At 41.5% G+C, this 19,519-nt stretch overlaps 1 protein-coding gene across 10 annotated transcripts in view; it reads left to right on the top strand.

The window, feature by feature from the left end:
• Positions 1–19,519, top strand: part of ACVR1 (activin A receptor type 1) — a 140,280-nt gene that overhangs the window by 39,000 nt on the left and 81,761 nt on the right. For 6 of the 10 annotated variants that reach the window (XM_031008816.3, XM_063694851.1, XM_004032673.5 and 3 more), the window contains one exon: positions 19,095–19,269. The gene's annotated coding sequence lies outside the window, so the exon portion shown is untranslated. Of the gene's footprint in view, positions 1–11,354; positions 11,474–19,094; positions 19,386–19,519 lie in introns of those variants that run through there. The other 4 variants (XM_019022788.4, XM_063694853.1, XM_063694854.1 and 1 more) reach the window with 2 other exon arrangements.

The raw sequence follows: 19,519 nt of genomic DNA, 5'->3' as shown, positions 1-19,519 counted from the left end.
TTCAGAATGCTGGTGTTGTGGGGTAAGGGCACACATTACTTTTAAATTCTGGAAGCCTTATAAATCCTGGAAGGCTTCACAGAGGAGGAGAGACATTCATTTATCTTGCAGCACACCCCCTTGAGTGTGCTCACTGTGTCAGGCACCCCGGTAGGGACTGGGGACTCAGTGCTAAAGAGGACAAAGTCCTTCTGCTGTCAGAAGGTGGTGATGATTTCCTGATTGGGAAAGCCATGGGAAGGGAGAACAAGGGTGGGTATCCAAGCACCCTGGAGGAGATGAATCTTGAGTAAAGTACCTGGCAAAGAGCTCAGCTGGGAGTGACTCTTGTCCTGGTTTCCTTCCTGAAATGGAGGACTCTGTGTGCAGATATAAGGTGGTGGATAAAATGTGTAGGGAGGAGCAATAAGGAATGCTTTTAGGTACAACCTGTGTTTCCTTTTTGGAAACCCCATGTAGATTGTGAGCTGTCTCAAGGTTCCTGGCTGCAGACTTCTCACTCTCAGGCCACACCAAGTGGCCAGTGGCCACAGTATCTCAAGCCTGGTTTCTTCTCTCATCACTAAAGATGGCAAAGTAAGGTCATGGGCAAACCTTGTTCTTACAGATAAAGCCTTTATGTTAGGCATTTCCAAAAAAGTATTTGCCTCTTCTGACACAGTTTTAATTTACACAGCAAAGTAGGGAGCCTGCTCTGAGGAAATACGACTCCCCATGATGAATATTAGATATTGAATGGCCTTTAACATGTCATGCATGCATTCCTGTGCCAGCTTGTCTTTTTCTAAATGTCAGGTCGTCACTGTTAATTTTATATGTTTAAAAGATTTGGGTGAATTCCAGGTATAACACTTTGGTTTTCATTTTTACATTTCATAGTAGTTGAAAGGCTCCATGGTATTCTTGATAGATGCTTGTCTGCGTCCATATTGATGAAGAACAGTAGAGTATATTAAATTAAAGGGTTGTTGGCTGGTTGTTTGGCAGTGACTTGCTTTCTGTTTTCTGTTCGCTAGAGGATGCTTGGAGGATGTAATCTGCATACTGGTTATCAATGTGAAGGTTTCCCTTTGTTCTGTCAATAAACCCTACTGGTTAACAGATCCTTGTTTTTAACCACTGGTTTTCAGCCCTGCTGTGGGGCAGAGCTACGCTGCAGTCCATTGTGAGTATTGCTAAGTAATTTATTATTCATTATTGAGGTAAAGAAATTTTGACATACGTTGGAGCTGATTCAGCACAATACTCTCCCATGTGTTCCATTATGTCTTTCAGAGTGAGAAAAAAATGGAACTCAAAGACAAGTCAAAGAACTGTATGTTTTAGTTAGTAAAATATACTATTAAGAAAAAGAAAAAGTGTTAAGGAAAGAAATGAGTATCACAAAAGTCAGCATTATGGTTATAAGAGCATCAATAATATTAATAACTTACCCTTTAATGGTGCTTATATCATGTTCTGTTGTGAGTGCTTTACATATATTAACTCATTTAATTCTTAGGATAATTCTGTGAGGCAGGTATAATTTTTAATTGAAATTTTTCAGAGGAAGGGAATGAGGCACATTAAGTTAGCTCCTGAGGCCTTAAAGGTAGCGCATGGCAGGACCACAGTTCTAACTGGCTCAGTTCTGGGTTTTAACCACAGTGTAGGGGAGGAAGGGGGCATAGTGGTTGAGGACACATGGGATGTGGTGGGATGTGGAGTGCTGGCAGTTTCCTAAAAAGGAAACATCAGGACCCTTACTAAAGGTTTTTGTTGCATTTTTAGTCTATATGGATTGTTTTAGTCCATTTGGGCTACTGTGACAAAATTCCAGAGGCTGTGTAGCTTATAAAGACCCGACATTTATTTTACACAGTTCTGGAGGCTGGGCAGCTCAAGATCAAAGCACTGGCAGATTCAGTGTCTGGCGAGGGCTTCTTAGGTCATAGTTGGCATCTTCTTGCTCTGTCTTCACATGGTGGAAGGGATAAGGTAGCTATCTGGGGTCTCTCCTATAAGGGGACTAAATCCACAGGGGCACTCATCCCACGAGGCCCTGCTTTCATGATTTAATCACCTCCAAAAGCCTCATTTCCTAATGTCATCCCATTGGTGATTAGGTTACAACATATGAATTTGAGAGGATACAAACATTTAGACCATAGCATGGATTGAATATATATAGTCATATACTATATGTTTTTATATATGTATGTATGAATATATTTATTTATTTGATATACATCTGCATGAACTCATACTGTATTTGAGAAATGGCAGTATAAATGGCACATATGTGTGTGATATATATAGCTCTCTATTCTTGCTGTCTGATGTATTCATACAATAAACCCCACAGTTGGGACCTACGCATCTACCTCTAGAGAAAGAGCATATTCACATATGGAAGCTTTTTTCAACCCTGGAATGCCCCTACTTCTGTGGAGCATTCACATTTATTTGCCTCTTAAAAAAAAATGACCAGGCTGGGCATGGTGGGTCACGCCTATAATCCTAGCACTTTGGGAGGCCGAGGCAGGCAGATCACCTGAGGTCAGGAGATCGAGACCATCCTGGCTAACACGGTGAAACCCCGTCTCTGCTAAAAATACAAAAAATTAGCTGGGCATGGTGGCACGCGCCTGTAATCAGGAGGCTGAGGCAGGAGAATCGCTTGAATTCGGGAGGCAGAGGTTGCAGTGAGCCGAGGTCACGCCACTGCACTCCAGCCTGGGCGACAGGTGATTTTAAATTTAATCCAAAATTATATTTAAAAGAAAATAGCTTCTAGACATGTATGTGACCTGCCCTTTGTATGTCCAAAGTATTATTAAAAAACTGGAAGGATACCTTATGGTTGTGTTAAACCAGTCTAAATTTGGTTAGAAGTTCTAAGAGACTCAGTTGAATTCATGCTAGTGTGTGTTGTCTTAAGCCTGAGTGCACAGCAGTGCTGGCAGAACCAACAAAAGTGCTGCACATGAAACAACTAAAATGGATTTTTAAAAAAGCTGTTATCTAAGAGTTACCTCCACCAATACTTAACGCATTCAAAATTAAAACTAACAGGAGCTAGCCTTTTCCTTCCTGACAGGTTTAGAAAATAAGCCATTCTAAAACTTACAGAAGATTATCATTTCCCTCTTGCATTTAGAAAGTAAAAAAAAAAAAAAACAAAATCAGGTAGACAAATGTTTATGAAATGGACTAAGGTTTAGTGACCTGAAACTCATTGAATTTTTCTTGTAATTGTTGACAGTGTGAATGGTAAACAGATACGATTGCTAACGTTTTATTTCCTTTTTATATGTGTGTTGTACTTTCATGTCCCATCATATTGAAGCAATCCTGAAAGTATTAACTGTTTCTTACCATATCTCTCTCAGTGATACTCAACTCCCAGCTGCTCATTTGAGTCACCTGGAGAGTTGGGACAATGGCCATCCTCCATTTCCACCAGAGAGCACTCTTCAGGCACTTTTAATGTACAGCCAAGGGTGAGAACAACTGGGCTCATTTAGTCCTTTAACCCTGGGGTTTTGGGTAATGCTTGTCTGCCCTTCCTCTTCAGTCCACAGAGCTCAAGTATATGCTGGACATCAGGGATGCAAAGATACAGGAAGCCAACCTGTGCAGTATGGAGACAGTTTGTTAACTTACTGGTCTCTGGAGGAACTTCTGAGAGAATTCAGCTGGCTGTAGTATCACCTCTACCTGAGGAAGGATAGGGCTGACAATTTGCTAGTCTCTAGCTCTTCTTGAATTGCTTTTGAAGGGTAGAAATGTGTGACAAAAGGCTTATATATATGTGTGTGTTTATACACACATATTCCTTTCATTGTTGCTTGGATAAATAGAGCACATTTTAAATGAGAATGGTGTTAAAATGGCTATGAAGAACTAATTTCACATTAGAAATTCTGGCCCAAATTCTGGGAATTTGGGTTATTGATAAATATAGATTGTATTAATTGTCGGGTAAGTTGCTTCTTAAGAGTTGAAATATCACAAATGATCAAAAAGCTGACGTTTTAACCTGTGCTTATGTAAATTAATCACAGGTGTGGAATCTTGAGGCTTGTGAAGAAAAGACTCCTAACAGTCAAATTCAGGCATGTTTTATGTTATAGAATTAATCTATAAAAAATGAATCCTGATGCAAAGCTATGTGTTCTAATTAATAGTAACCCAAATCAAGAGGCTAAAATTCCATTAGTGGACTGAATGCTGAGTGACACTTGAGGAGAGTAAAGTATAGAAAATGTCTCTGTTTTGTGGTTACTCATATAAAAGGTCTTGCATTAAAGAGTCCAGAGATTTATATATCATAGACAAGGTCGTCTTGATAATAGCACATAATTCTGGGAGCAGACACATCCCCATATTCCCACCCCATATCACCCCTACTGCAAAGCATCACTGGAATCCCAAAGAGGATTCCAGGTAGGCTGGCCTCAGTCCTGACTCTTGACTTGCCATCATCTTTTCTCGTTTTTGTCTTTCCTGTTAGTTTCTTCTGATACCTCACGTTTCCTTTGGTAGAGGCTGTTTCATTTTAATTATTTAATTTCATTTTAATTATCTGCCATTTACTAATGTTAGTCTGAAGTTGGCGGTGATTTGCAGATTCTCAGTAGTAGTTCTCATCTGATTGGGGGGTGGTGTCTGCCTGTTTTATAGATGGGACACAGGCAGAGAGTAATGTGCTTAAGATACCAGTGCCTGGGAAGTAACATGCCTAGGTTCATTCCTCAAGCTGTGCGATTCCAGAGCTTTTGCTCTTTTCACAAAAATTAACTGGGAGACAAGCTGTGTCCAGGTGGTGAAGCTAGGTCCAGGAGTACAGCCCAGCATGTACTTGAGGTCTAAGTTGTACAAAAAAGGCTGTAAGACCTTTCAAACTGATTTTTAAAATAACAGTTTTATTGAGTTAGTTCATATACCAAAAACATTCACCCTTTTATAATGTACTATTCAGTGGTTTTTAGTGTAGCCACAGAACTGTTCAACTGACACCACTATCTAATGTTAGAACATTTTCACCACCCTGACAGAGAAACTATTAGCATGTAAGACTAATTTTAAAGCTAACATTATTGGAGTAGAAGCCAAGGATTGGGCTCTCCTGATCATCCTGTGAACTGAGTGAGGGTAGAAACCAGTTCCTGGCCCAACCCTGCAGTGGGCACAGAGTATACACCAGTGTTGACTCTCACAGAATCCTCCAGAACAGTGAATTCTCAACTTTTGAAATTTTAACCCAGTCCCAATTTTGGTAAACTAAAAAATCTCACTTTACTCTGCCCACTTGTTTTATGAAAACAATAGGATTTAAAATTGTTTTCTAAGCACCTATTTGTTTTTTGATTTTTCTCGGGTAGATCTGCCACCCTCATTATTTTGATTGGAGAGTCATTGGCATCTCAAGACTTCTGGGTTATTTTCATTGCAGGTTTGCTTGAACACATGAAATGAATCAGTGCAGTCATGAGTTCAAATGACTCACGCATTAAGCGATTTCATGTGTAAAAGTGATCCCAGCCAGCAAATGCTAATAACAGCCATTTATTATTCCTTGGATCTTCCTACTCTTTTCTTTGACATTTGTCTTTGGCCATTGCCTCCTTTCTGTTACCTTTTTCATGCTTATTAAAGTAAATTGAATAACATTATATAGCAATGTGTGTTATTTGTCTTTTCTTCCCAGTGTGATATAAACAGTCTGGGGCTGAGAAAATGGGTAGTGGGGTGGGGAAAAACCTTTAAGAAGGTAAAGGCCAGGTGTGGTGTCTCATTCCTGTAATCCTAGTGCTTTGGGAGGCTAAGGTGGGAGAATTGTTTGAGACCAGGTATTCAAGGCTACAGTGAGTTATGTTTCTGCCACTCCACTCCAACTTGAGCAACAGAGTGAGACCCTGTTTCTAAGACAAAAAATGTAGCAAATGTAATATTGTCATGGTGAGAGGAAGAACACTTCTTTTTCCTACTTGAGCTCCCTCAGTCACCTTGACTGACAACATCTGGAAGCAGGCCAGCCAGTGAGAGCTTAGCCAAGGGAATTGTATGAGTCCAAGTGACCATCTTGGGAATAATTCTCTGGGAAAAAATTACATTTTTTTTTTTTGGTGAAACAAAGCATCTCCCTTCTTACATTTTATTGATAACAATTTAGTTTCCAGTAATATTACATTGTTAGCATGGTATATAAGTATTTCAAGTTTTGTTTTCTCTCTGTGTGTGTATATAAAATTTAGAAAAAAGATTATGTCCTAAAATGTTAGAGTAGGGAATACTTTGTTTTCAAATGTAAGTCACGAGGAAGCTGTGGTTGAGTATATACACTTAGTTTACACATTGTCTTTTTGTATGAAATCAGAAACGTTGGTAGTTCTCTTTGTCTATAACTTAGGGTTTGGGGAAGTTTGTTTTGTTTTTTACTTTGAGTTAAAAGCCATGACAACACTGAAAATGGGTTCCAGTAGGTCTACCTCCTTTTTTCCGTTAGCATTATTATTTCTTTTTCATTTTTTAAATTGTTCATATTTCTCTTGGATGGTATCTTTTCTGCTTTGAATCTATTATCAGGGTACACCATTTATTATCAACATTTATTAAGGGCCTTTTATTTAATTTTATTTTGAGATGGAGTTTGCTCTTGTCACCTAGGCTGGAGTGCAATGGCATGATCTCGGCTCACTGAAACCTCCGCCTCCTGGGTTCAAGCAATTCTCCTGCCTCAGCCTCCCAAGTAGCTGGGATTACAGGAGCCTGCTACCACACCTGGCTAATTTTTGTATTTTTAGTACAGATGGGGTTTCACCATGTTGACCAGGCTGGTCTCGAACTCCTGACTTCAGGTGATCCACCTGCCTTGGCTTCCCAGACAGAGTGTTGGGATTACAGGCGTGAGCCACTGCGCCCAGCCTCTTGGCCTATTGTTTATGACTATCCTTGATGTTTCATAGGTGAAAAATACTCTTACCTTTGAGGAGTCCACAGACTCACCAGGGAAATAGTAAAATTTAAAAATTAAAATGCACTTTTAAGGGCCACAATAGTTAAGTTTGGGAACAACAGATGAGGGGGCATGTGTTAATATTTCAGACAGGATGTAGACATGGGGGCTTTGGGAGGTGATGCTGGGGCTGATCCTGAAGCATAGGAGTTTGCCAGATGAAAAAAGACATTTCAGGCAGACAAGTGCAAAGGCAGAAGGTGAACATGGTCATGGTGTCCCCAGGGAGCTGTAAGATACAATTAGGGTGAGGGTACCTATGAGATGATAACTCGATGATGTTGGAGATGTCTGGGGCCAGATCATGAAAATCAAGAAATCTACACCAGCTAGGAGAGCCATTGATGGCTTTAAGCAGAGGAGAGGCACTAGTGAGCGTTACTCAATGAACAATTTACTACACTGATGGCAGGGATGTAGAGGAGACCATGAAGGAGTCAGTTGGGGCACTGCTGGTGGGAGAGGTCCTGGGCTGGGATGTAGGCAGCGATGGGGTTTGTAAGGCAAACTTGGTTTCTGGCTTTGTCTACAAGATTCTTCAGTGGTTCCATTGCAGAAGATAGGACATAAAGAAAGATTAGTCGATTTGGGATGGTGGGTGACATGGACAGGATGCTTTTAGTCTTGGGAACCTGGATGTATTCTTTTGCTCCCTTGAGAGACTGTTCTTGGTGGACCCACTGTTACTCTACTTCTGTTTGTACATTTTCGTACTCAGTTATCCTTCAATTGGAGAGCAAATGATTGGTGAGCAAATTAAATTAAAAGCAAACCTCAGTCAGACACAGTGGCTCACGCCTGTAATCCCAGCACTTTGGGAGGCTGAGGCAGGTGGATCACTTGAGGTCAGGAGTTCGAGACCGGCCTGGCCAACATGGGGAAACCCCCATCTCTACTAAAAATACAAAAATTATCTGGGCATGGTGGTGGGTGCCTGTAATCCCAGCTACTCAGGAGGCTGAGGCACAAAAATCGCTTGAGCCCAGGAGGCAGAGGTTGGAGTGAGCCAAGATTGCGCCACTGCACTCTAGCCTGGGTGACAGAGTGAGACTCTGTCTCAAAAAACAAACAAACAAACAAACAAAAAACTAATCTCTGAGTTAAGAATGTAACTGCTAAATTAAATAAAAAGTATTATGTTATTTTTACATTTTTTTCTTTAATTAGTGGGTTGGGTGCCATCTCAGTACAGAGGTAGATTGGAAAGCTGTCTTTTTTTTGAAGCTTAGTTTGGCTGGATATGAAATTCTGGGTTGAAAATTCTTTTCTGTAAGAATGTTGAATATTGGCCCCCACTCTCTTCTGGCTTGTAGGGTTTCTGCCAAGAGATCCGCTGTTAGTCTGATGGGCTTCCCTTTGAGGGTAACCCGACCTTTCTCTCTGGCTGCCCTTAACATTTTTTCCTTCATTTCAACTTTGGTGAATCTGACAATTATGTGTCTTGGAGTTGCTCTTCTCGAGGAGTATCTTTGTGGCGTTCTCTGTATTTCCTGAATCTGAACGTTGGCCTGCCTTGCTAGATTGGGGAAGTTCTCCTGGATAATATCCTGCAGAGTGTTTTCCAACTTGGTTCCATTCTCCCCATCACTTTCAGGTACACCAATCAGACGTAGATTTGGTCTTTTCACATAGTCCCATATTTCTTGGAGGCTTTGTTCATTTCTTTTTATTCTTTTTTCTCTAAACTTCCCTTCTCGCTTCATTTCATTCATTTCATCTTCCATTGCTGATACCCTTTCTTCCAGTTGATCGCATCGGCTCCTGAGGCTTCTGCATTCTTCACGTAGTTCTCGAGCCTTGGTTTTCAGCTCCATCAGCTCCTTTAAGCACTTCTCTGTGTTGGTTATTCTAGTTATACATTCTTCTAAATTTTTTTCAAAGTGTTCAACTTCTTTGCCTTTGGTTTGAATGTCCTCCCGTAGCTCAGAGTAATTTGATCGTCTGAAGCCTTCTTCTCTCAGCTCGTCAAAGTCATTCTCCATCCAGCTTTGTTCCGTTGCTGGTGAGGAACTGCGTTCCTTTGGAGGAGGAGAGGTGCTCTGCTTTTTAGAGTTTCCAGTTTTTCTGTTCTGTTTTTTCCCCATCTTTGTGGTTTCATCTACTTTTGGTTTTTGATGATGGTGATGTACAGATGGGTTTTTGGTGTGGATGTCCTTTCTGTTAGTTTTCCTTCTAACAGAGAGGACCCTCAGCTGCAGGTCTGTTGGAATACCCTGCCGTGTGAGGTGTCAGTCTGCCCCTGCTGGGGGGTGCCTCCCAGTTAGGCTGCTCGGGGGTCAGGGGTCAGGGACCCACTTGAGGAGGCAGTCTGCCCGTTCTCAGATCTCCAGCTGCGTGCTGGGAGAACCACTGCTCTCTTCAAAGCTGTCAGACAGGGACATTTAAGTCTGCAGAGGTTACTGCTGTCTTTTTGTTTGTCTGTGCCCTGCCCCCAGAGGTGGAGCCTCGAAAGCTGTCTTTTTTTCTTGGAAACAGAGTTTTGCTATCCCTCTGTTGCCCAGGCTGGAGCACAGTGACATGATCTCAGCAGCCTCTGCCTTCCAGGCTCAAGCAAGCCTCCTGCCTCAGCTTCCTGAGTAGCTGGGACTACAGGGACCCACTGCTATGCCCACCTAATTTTTCTTTTTTTTTTTTTTGAGACGGAGTCTTGCTCTGTTGCCTAGGCTAGAGTGCAGTGGCGTGATCTCGGCTCACTGCAAGCTCCACCTCCCAAGTTCAATCGATTCTCCCACCTCAGTCTCCCGAGTAGCTGGGATTACAGGCATCCGCCATCATGCCCGGCTAATTTTTTTTGTATTTTTGTAGAGACGGGGTTTCACCATGTTGGCCAGGCTGGTCTTGAACTCCTGACCTCAGGTGATCTGCCTGCCTGGACCTACCAAAATGCTGGGAATACAGGCGTGAGCCCCTGCGCCCGGCCTTTTGAATTTTTTTGTAGAGACGAAGTTTTGCCATGTTGCCCAGAAAATTCCTGGGCTCAAGCAATCTGCCTACCTCGGCTTCTCAAAGTGCTGGGATTACAGGCATGAGCCACTACACCTGGCCCAAAAGAAGCACCTTTAATTAAAGAATACCCCTTGCTGTTAGCATAATTCTTGAGGAATCCTGGTAACAATCATGAAAGAAATATCTAAGAAGAATCTTTGAGCTAGAAGGAAACTTAGTGACTTGGGCCACTGCTCTCTCTTTATAGTTAGGATAAAAGGATAACAGAGAAGGGTGAGTGAGAAGCGTTGGTGACTTCTGAGTGTCACACAGCAGTGGTACGGGGGCATGTCTAGCTCATCAGTTCAGTGTTACCTCCATCGACCTGGATGACTCCCTGCTCAGTCCCATAGAGACGATAGAGCTGAGTTGAAAGACACTAGTGCTCAAGACCACCAGGTCAGCGGTAGACCCAGAGTTGCCTAAATTCTTGACTTTAATCTTACTTTAAATTAACTCACTGTTCATAGGCCAACAAGTATTTGTTGACTAGTTAGTATGGAAGGGATACTACCCCAATTATTACACAATCAGAGATAAGTAAGAGACTATTTTTCTCTTCAAGAAGTGTGCACGTTAATTTTTCAGATTAACTCATTACAGGACTGGCAAACACTTATACAATTCATGGCTTGTCTGACATAATTATGGGTATGTAGTATATACACACACAAAACCAATGAGAAAACGAGGCCACATAAAACATTGTTCATTTTTCTTTTCTTTTTTACCTAACTTTGTTGGATTTTGTTTTCTTTTGTTTTTTTGCTTGTTACCTTGTTCTCTCTGCACAGTGGGCAATCAGTTTCTAGACTAACTTTAGAAATGCCTATATGCTGGTGGGCAAACAATAAATAGAACCAAATAATAAAAAATAATATTGATTGTCTTTTTTTCAGTTTATTCTTGTTCAATCATAATTAGGAAGCATGATCTGGTGAAAATTTTTCTTAGGTTGGTAATGACATAAATACTTGCAGGAAGGTATTTGGTACTTTCTGCTACTGCTTTGAATTTAAGCCTAGGGTAGAAATTTAGCCATTTCTACCCTAGAAATGATAAGAGTGATAGAGAAGTTTCTTTTTCTTTACCAGGTTTATCAGCTTGAAATTATTAATGCTTTTTGTTTTTTTTCTTTCTTTCTCTTTCTCTCTTTCTCTGTTTCTTTCTTTCTTTCCCTTCCTTCCTTTTCCTTCCTTCCTCCTTTCCTTTCCTTTCCCTTCCTTCTTCTTTTCCTTTTCCCCTCTCCCCTCTCCCCTCTCCCCTTTCCCCTTTCCTTTCCTTTTCCTTTTCCCTTTCCTTTCCTTTCCTTTCCTTCTCTCTCTTTTTCTTTCTTTTCTTTTGTTTCTTTTTTTCTTTTTTTTGACAGGGTCTTACTCTGTCGCCCAGTCTGTAATGCAGTGGTGTGACCATAGCCCACTGCAGCCTCCACCTCCTAGGCTCAAGCAGTCCTTCCCTCCTCACCCTCACGAATAGCTGGGACTACAGGTATGTGCCACCCATGCTTGGCTAATTTTTTGGAGATGAAGTCTCACAGTATTGCCCAGGCTGGTCTTGAACTCTTGGGCTTAAGTAATCCTCCTGCCTTGGCCTCCCAAAGTGCTGGGATTATAGGCATGAGCCACTGTGCTCAGCCTGTTTTTTCTATAATTTTAAACTTCATTCATGCCACAAATATTTAAGTAGTTTAGCATGATGCTAGACCAGGCACTGGAGATATAGCAGCACATTGAATACACAGAGTTCCTACTTTCAAGAGGCTCCTCGTTGAAGTTTTGCTAAATATCTGTCTAGTGAAGGTAAATAGTACAGCCTAGGAGAAACAAAATGCCAGACACTCCATTAGAAAACCAGAAAATCTGGTCCTGGCCTGGTGGGTGGCAGTCTTGCGAACTCTTGTAAAAGTGCCTGAGATCATGAGCTGATGAAAGCCTGTATAGTCTTATGTGTGAGTATAATCACCAAGGATTACCACATTCCTGCCAGACAACAGTTACAACACGGATGTCTCATGGTAATGAGGAGAGCTGGAGCGCTGCTGCAATGGGGTGTACACACGTGAAAGCTGAGCCAAACAGACAGAAAGGCGATCTAATTACCAGAGAAGTCTGATTCTGTTTAGGGAGTCGTGTGTTGGGGGAATGGAAGAAGTGGCCATTTCCTTCTTTCTTCTCTTCCACTTGTCCTCAATCCCTCTTCACTCAGGATGCTCTGATTCTTCGCTGAGAACCATTTGGAGATGTACATATAGCTGGAATAAAGCTACTTGGGGTTAGCCCAGGACAGCAGACTGATTTCATGGAAGACATTTTTTCTACGGATGGAGTAGTGGGGAGGAAGAGGTATGGTTTCAGGATGAAACTGTTTACATCAGATCACCAGGCATTAGTTAGATTCTCATAAGGAGTGTACAACCTAGATTCCCCACATGTGCAGTTCACAATAGGGTTCGCTCCACTGAGAATCTAATGCCGCCACTGATCTGATCTAATAGGAGGCAGAGCTCAGGCCTAATGCTCACTTGCCAGCCACTTACCTCCTGCTGTGCGGCCGGGTTCCTAACAGGCCATGGACCGGTACCCGTCCACAGCCTGGGGGTTGGGGACCCCTGGCCTGATGAGTTGTCATGAAACTCATTTCTCACTCAGGAATTGATTTGACTCCATGGAACCACCACAGACCTGTTAACTGGGTAAAGGCTGATGGAACTTGAAAAAAATGAAGGACAATTAGAAAAATAGGGGGAAAGTGTGATGGATCCATTGGATGTCTATATTGAGCTACTAGCTGCTCTAAAAGGCTTATAGAAAGGCCTCCTGTGTAATTGGTAACATCAGTTAACCAGAAAGGCTGTGTTTATTTCCTTCCTAAACTGGTTAATCAAAGATTTCAGTGGGCCTTGCATAGGGAAAGAAATAAGGATAGAAAAGGGAGAGAGCAGGAATAAAAAAGAGAGAGAAAGGAGTGGCTGGGTGTGGTAATCTCTCACTCCTGTAATCTCAGCACTTTGAGAGACTGAGGTGGGCAGATCACTTGAGGTCAGGAGTTCGAGACCAGCCTGGCCAACATGGCAAAACCCCATCTCCACCAAAAATTAGCCAGGCGTGGTGGCATACGCCTGTAATCCCAGATACTCAGGAGGCTGAGGCAGGAGAGTCACTTGAACCTGGGAGGTAGAGATTGCAGTGAGTGGAGATTGTGCCACTGCACTCCAGCCTGGTTGAGAGAGTGAGACTCCGTCTCAAAAAAAAAAAAGAGAAAGGAGTGAGTGACATGGGTTACTTATGAGTGAGGAGTGCATGTGTGTCTGTCTTTTGTGGAATCTGATCTTCTCTGAAGTCACACCTCCTATCTGGTGAGAAGTTGACTTAAGGGGGTATTCTATTTTAGTCTGTAGCCTTCCTGTTTGGTGTCTGGATTTTTTCTAAGTCACCACCAGTGGAAGAATGAGTATTGGGCTATTAGTCTTTCATGTTCTCTCTTTTCAGGCTTCCTATGGAGCCCTTTGTAATATTTATTTCAAAGTTGCTTATTATTATTATTACTTTTTTGACAGGATCTTGCTCTGTTGCCCAGGCTGGAGTGCAGTGGCATGAACATGGCTCACTGTAGCCTCGAGCTCCTGGGCTGAAGCAGTACCCCCATCTCCAGCCTCCTGAGTAGCTGGGACTACAGGTGTGCACCACCATGCCAGGCTAATTTTTAAATTTTTTGTAGAGATGGGGTCTCGCCATATTCCCCAGCCTGGTCTCCAACTCCTGGGCTCAAGCAATCCTCCTATCTTGGCCTTCCAATGTGCAGGGATTACAGGCATACGCCACTGTGCCTGGCCCTAAATTGCTATTTTGTTGAGTGAAAATGGTCAAATCTCAGCAATTGCATAGGATTCAACCTAATAATTCAACCCTGGTAATCATCACTTCTCTTCTTATAGCTGCTCCTTAAATATTGAGTTTACAACATTAGCTACCATTTATTAGCATCCACTGAGTGCCATGTACTTCATACGTGGCAGCTCTGCAAGGGAGTCATGACGCCTGTTTTGCAGGAAAAGATTACATGGGCCAGGGCTGGGATCCATCTCAGAACCCGTTGGTTCAAGCATGGAACCTTCTTTATGCTACTGTAGCCCACTCACTGCCTTTGTTGCCTCAAGTTTTCTCCTTGATTCCCTTACTTTATATTTCTGGCAGGAGTAAATGAATCTTTGGCTGGACAGATGAAAGGGATTTTGATGGACCACCAAACCACTTCACTTGAGGGTTTCGAGGTTACGGAGTGTAGGCAGATTATCTTCAAAAGTGTAGTCTGGTACTTAATTACACTCTGTAATTAAGTAAACCACAGCGGGCCCCTTTTGTCTTAGCCAAATTGTACTTTAAATTCTGGAGGAGAAAGGTGCTCTAATATTTCGGCCAAAACATTAGGAAAGCCCATCTTCACTGTATTTCCACTTTGGCCTGGTTGTCTTTCTAGGCTGTAAGGCAGACCTGAATCTTTTCCTTAAAACATCTTGGAGATTTTGTTTTTCCTCATGCTCTGCCCTCGTTCCCCGGCTTTTTTTTCTTCATTATCTAGAAGTCTAACATATTTGATTCCTACTCTGTCTCTAGATATACACCTGGAGAGAACAGTGTTTCTGTCACAGAATTCCTTCTCAGGATTTCTTGGGAAATATATATGTTTTTCCAAATCCCTAGAAAAATCACTTATGAGGCAAATGGGAAAAAGTGTTATAATCCTCCTGTGAGAATTGTATGAGTCAACACAATGACAGTAGAAAGAATTCACTGATGTCAAGTTGAAAGCAAGAACAGGAAAAGCTGACTTGCAGAGTTGAAGGATAAGATCCACCTTTTTTGGAGCCAGTGCAGGATAGGAGCATGTGGGAGAGAATGGGTCATGATTTCTTCTCGCCGTTGCCATGTTAAAAATGTGTCTTTGTGGCCCAATCTGCTACTACCATCGATGTGTCATCCTTGCAAATAAAATAAGTTTATATGCATAGCATACTGTATACATATCCTACGCTTGGTATTGCAAGAAATAAGTTTTAGAAGTAAACTGAGTCTTTAAATTGGTGACTTCAACATACGAGTCTGTGTAGTACTGTTAATTTGCTTGTAGATATGAATGTAGGTTATTGCAGTGGTCAACAAAGTCTCTTTCTAAAGGGCCAGATAGTAAATATTTTAGGTATTGCAAGCCATACGGACTCTGTTACAACTATCAGTTCTACCATTTCAGTGTGAAAGCAGTCATAGACTATACTTAAAATGAACAAGTGTGCCTGTTGCAATAAAACTTTTATTTACAAATCCAGACTGTGGGCTGGATTTTGCCCGCTACTGGCATAACATCCAATAATGTTCACTAGCATTTTCCAGGATCTTAGTATTTGCTATGCTACAATTCTTTGTAAATACTACTAAGTGTGATAGTTCCCATTTAACAATGTTTTTGGATATCCAAGTAATGAGTAAAGAATGCAAGTATTTTAAGAAGAATATATTCTGGAGAAATTCCTGGAAATTCCCATTTCTCATGGTCATTCACATTTTCTTATGTATAATTTGGGAATAGTATAACCTCTCAATTTCATTGTTAGGATTAGGTCAGACAATGCAAGTAATGTGGTTAACACAGTTATAGAACTAAGAGCTCACTAAATGATAGCTGCTATAATTAGTAACTAGATGGGGAGTATTTACCCCATTTCATGGAAAAGGAAACTGAAACTCAGAGGTTAAATGATTTGCGGAGGTCACATTTAATAGGTTGGAAAACTGAGTTTGGCTGCTTCCTAAGTCCATGTTCTTGCTACCATATCCTGCTTTCTGAAGTAGTTCTGGTTAATGGCAATTCCACGGCAAGATACACCTTGATTTATTTGCTTTATGGGCTAGGTGAACAGACAGGGAGAGTATGGAATGGTTCTTGAAAGGGTAAGGATTTGCAATGTTTAGAAGCCACAGTTTCTAGAAGCCAAGGATGTGATTGTAACTAAAGAGCTGAGAAAACTTGTCTTGATTTTTTTTTTCCCCTGTTGCTTAGCTGTTGTGTGGACTGCCAAGAGCTTGTTTGATTTTAAGTGCTTTTTATGCTTGCCTGTTACTCAGGTCCCATCATATTGCAACAACTTTTAAGAAACTATGCATGTTCTTTTAAATTGGATTGAAGAAAACTGTACTGTAATGTTAAATGCCCAGAATTAGAGTTAGAAAATTTGATTGGATTTTCCTTCTCCTTTTTCATAGTCATCCTCCAACCACCTGCACAGGAATGTGTCTTTGACCCTTTAGGGTCAGACTTTTACACAGCTTGATTAGCTGCCAAGAATTGAAACTCCATCGCCAAATAAGTTGGCTAAATTTTTGGAAAAAAACTCAGCTCAATGAATGGTTTTTGAAAATTTGCTAGAGTTTACTATATAGATATTTATTTCATGGCACTGATTTTTTTTTTTTTTTTTTTTAGACAAATTCTCCCTCTGTTCCCCAGGCTGGAGTGCAGTGGCACTGATCTTGGCTCACTGCAGCCTCCACCTTCCGGGTTCAAGCGAGTCTCGTGCCTCAGACTCCCAAGTAGCTGGGATTACAGGTGCCTGCCACCACGCCAGGCTAATTTTGTATTTTTGGTAGAGACAGGGTTTCACCATGTCAATGTCAACCAGGCTGGTCTTGAACTCCGGACCTCAGGTGGTCCACCCACCTCGGCCTCTCAAAGTGCTGGGATTACAGGCATGAGCCACAGCGCCTGAACAATAGCACTGATTTTAATTAGTGTGTATATCTTTTTGGGGAGTTGGTTTTTATATTTTCAGTCCCTCTTGGGATTTTGAACACAACAGTTTTTAGCTGCCTTTCAGGTGTGCCAAGCTTGCCTATTGATAGAAGGGTATTTGGGGGGAGATGGGTGCCAAGTAGAACATTTGAAGAGTTAAGTATCCAGTTCACATTATTTCCCATTTTACCAACCTTGTCTTTCTTATAGTACACCACAGTTTTGATTTCAGTCCATGGTTTGAGAGTCCAATGAATTTTAAAACAAATGTTAAATTATATTTAACTTGGAGATTTAATTTTTATCTAGTTAACTCTTGAGTACCAAGTATATGCTAAGTATCGTGAAAGAGGGCCAAACACTGAAGAATAATGTGTGATCTTTACCTAGTTTTGAATTGGTTTCGAGAAACCCAGTGCATGGCAGAGAATTAAGTGCTAGATTGTTCATCATATAGAATATAAATACCAGGGGAATTAGAAAGATCTGGGAAATATAAGAATCTTTAGAGAAGACTGGACAGAGGCAGGAGAACCCAAACACTGTCTTGAAGGATGAGAAGGAGTTCCATGCAGTGAAGATGATGGGGCTGGGATGTTGGATGGCAAATTAGTAGCACCTTTATAATGAGAAAAAAAAAAGAGAGAGAGAGTCTCTGATTTTTAAAAAGAGAATCAGAAAAATATATACCAGTGTTTATTTTCTGGCTTATCTAAACCTCTTCCTACCAGTACAGTAACTCTCACTTAAAGACATGGTTGACCCTAGGCAGGACAGCTGAACACTGGCCTCTTAAAATGCGGTTAGTCTTTGGTAGAGGGAAAAGCAGCTTTAGTGTGAGTCTGCCAGATTTCCCTGGCCCCAGCATCTTGGAAAATACCAGTATTTCAACAGTTTGTTCTGAAACTCAAGGGTTTGCGGGTGCTGCTCAGCTGATGAGTTTGTTTTTAAGGATGCCCACTTTAGAAATGCATTTTTGCTCTTTCACTTTGCTAAGTGATTGCTGAAAAAGACAAATTTCTGGTTGACCTCCCTATGGAAGATAGTTTTACATGTCTTATTCTTACTGTGCCTTACGTGTCTAGATTTTCTTTTCAAATAGATTGTGAGCCTCAATTTAAGCTGAAGTGAGGAACGGTTTGATAGTATCTGTAAAACATTTCCCTTGAATTCCAAGGTGGATGGGAAGATTTTTCCCCATAATTATTGCAGAATGCTGCATTTGGGGCTTGTTTTCTGCTTAGATTTATTTATGTGAAGGTTTTCTTGGCAAAATATTCCTTGAGGTTAAAAAAAAAAGGCGCTGTTTTCTGAAGGCAGTAAGTTCTTCAGAGTTTTGTGTTACTTAACTATTTGAATGGGAAAGTTTGGTTCTAATAAAAATTTCCTCTTCCTTTGGCAAATGTTGATGTTTTTCAAGTCTTCCTAAAGGAAAATGGGGCCTGGGTGGGTTTTTGTTTTTTATTAGTTATCTAGAGCTCCCCTCCTCTTCCCTTCCGCTTTGTACTCCTTCCCCACCATTGTTTTATGAGCCTTTGAACCAGATCTGTCTATGCCAGAGATTGTTGCTTGAAAATAGACCAAAATCAGATATATTTGAGTGGATATACAAGAAATTGGTTACTCTGGTATACTGGATGCCTCTAGGAGGGGCCAGGGATCTTGGAACAGGAGAAAGACTTTTCATTCTGTAGTTTGTACTGCTCAAACTTTTTTTTTTTTTTTTTGAGACGGAGTTTCGCTCTTGTTGTCCAGGCTGGAGTGGAATGGCGTGATCTCGGCTCACCGTAACCTCCGCCTTTCAGGTTCAAGCGATTCTCCTGCCTCAGCCTCCCGACTAGCCGGGATTACAGGAATACGCCACCACACCCAGCTAATTTTGTATTTTTAGTACAGACGGGGTTTCACTATTTTGGCCAGACTGGTCTTGAACTCCTGACCTCGTGATCCGCCTCCCTCAAATGCACACAATAGTACATGCAGGGTCAAAATTTTTGATTTTGTGTGTGGCAAGGGAAAGAGAGGAAAGGGCTAGAGTACATAGTGTATAGGCTTTAAAAGAACTTGATTTTGAAATGTGCTGACTGCAGATCTTACTGGTTTTTGTGTTTAGAAAAATACTTAAAGACCAGTATAGATCCATAACCTCCACACTCTTCCTATCAGTGTTTTCAAACTTTTCTGTACTTGCTGCACTTGTAGATCAGCTTTGTTTTGTGGTCCTAATTGAAAGGCGTGCCAAATGTGCACTTCCTTTAGCCACTGCATTCACAACTGCAGGATTTTCTTCTGCTTAGCTGGTTTTCTTTCTTCTTTCCCTCTGCAGCCTGGAGCATTGGTAAGCGTCACACTGCCAAAGTGAGAGCTGCTGGAGAACTCATAATCCCAGGAACGCCTCTTCTACTCCCCGAGTACCCCAGTGACCAGAGTGAGAGAAGCTCTGAACGAGGGCACGCGGCTTGAAGGACTGTGGGCAGATGTGACCAGGAGCCTGCGTTAAGGTAGCTGAGTAAGCTTTACCCAGGAGCTCTCAGAACGGCATTGCCAGAACCAGCAGTGCAGCCACTTCAACAAATCACTTCTTTTAATACTCCTTGGCAGAGATCAAATCTACAGGGTAAATTCTTTGCCACAAATGATTATTTTGTTTTTTTATATGAATCCAATGTAAGAAAGTTAGGACCAGCCTAATAGTTCTTAGTTCTGGCGTTGCCTTCATAGTAGGCTTTGTTGGGTGGATCTGCACAGCTA

Source organism: Gorilla gorilla, chromosome 11 (genome assembly GCF_029281585.2).
Source record: "Gorilla gorilla gorilla isolate KB3781 chromosome 11, NHGRI_mGorGor1-v2.1_pri, whole genome shotgun sequence".
Lineage (NCBI taxonomy): Eukaryota > Metazoa > Chordata > Mammalia > Primates > Hominidae > Gorilla > Gorilla gorilla.
Note: the sequence above shows the minus strand (reverse complement) of the source record. Positions and strands in the feature narration are given on the sequence as shown.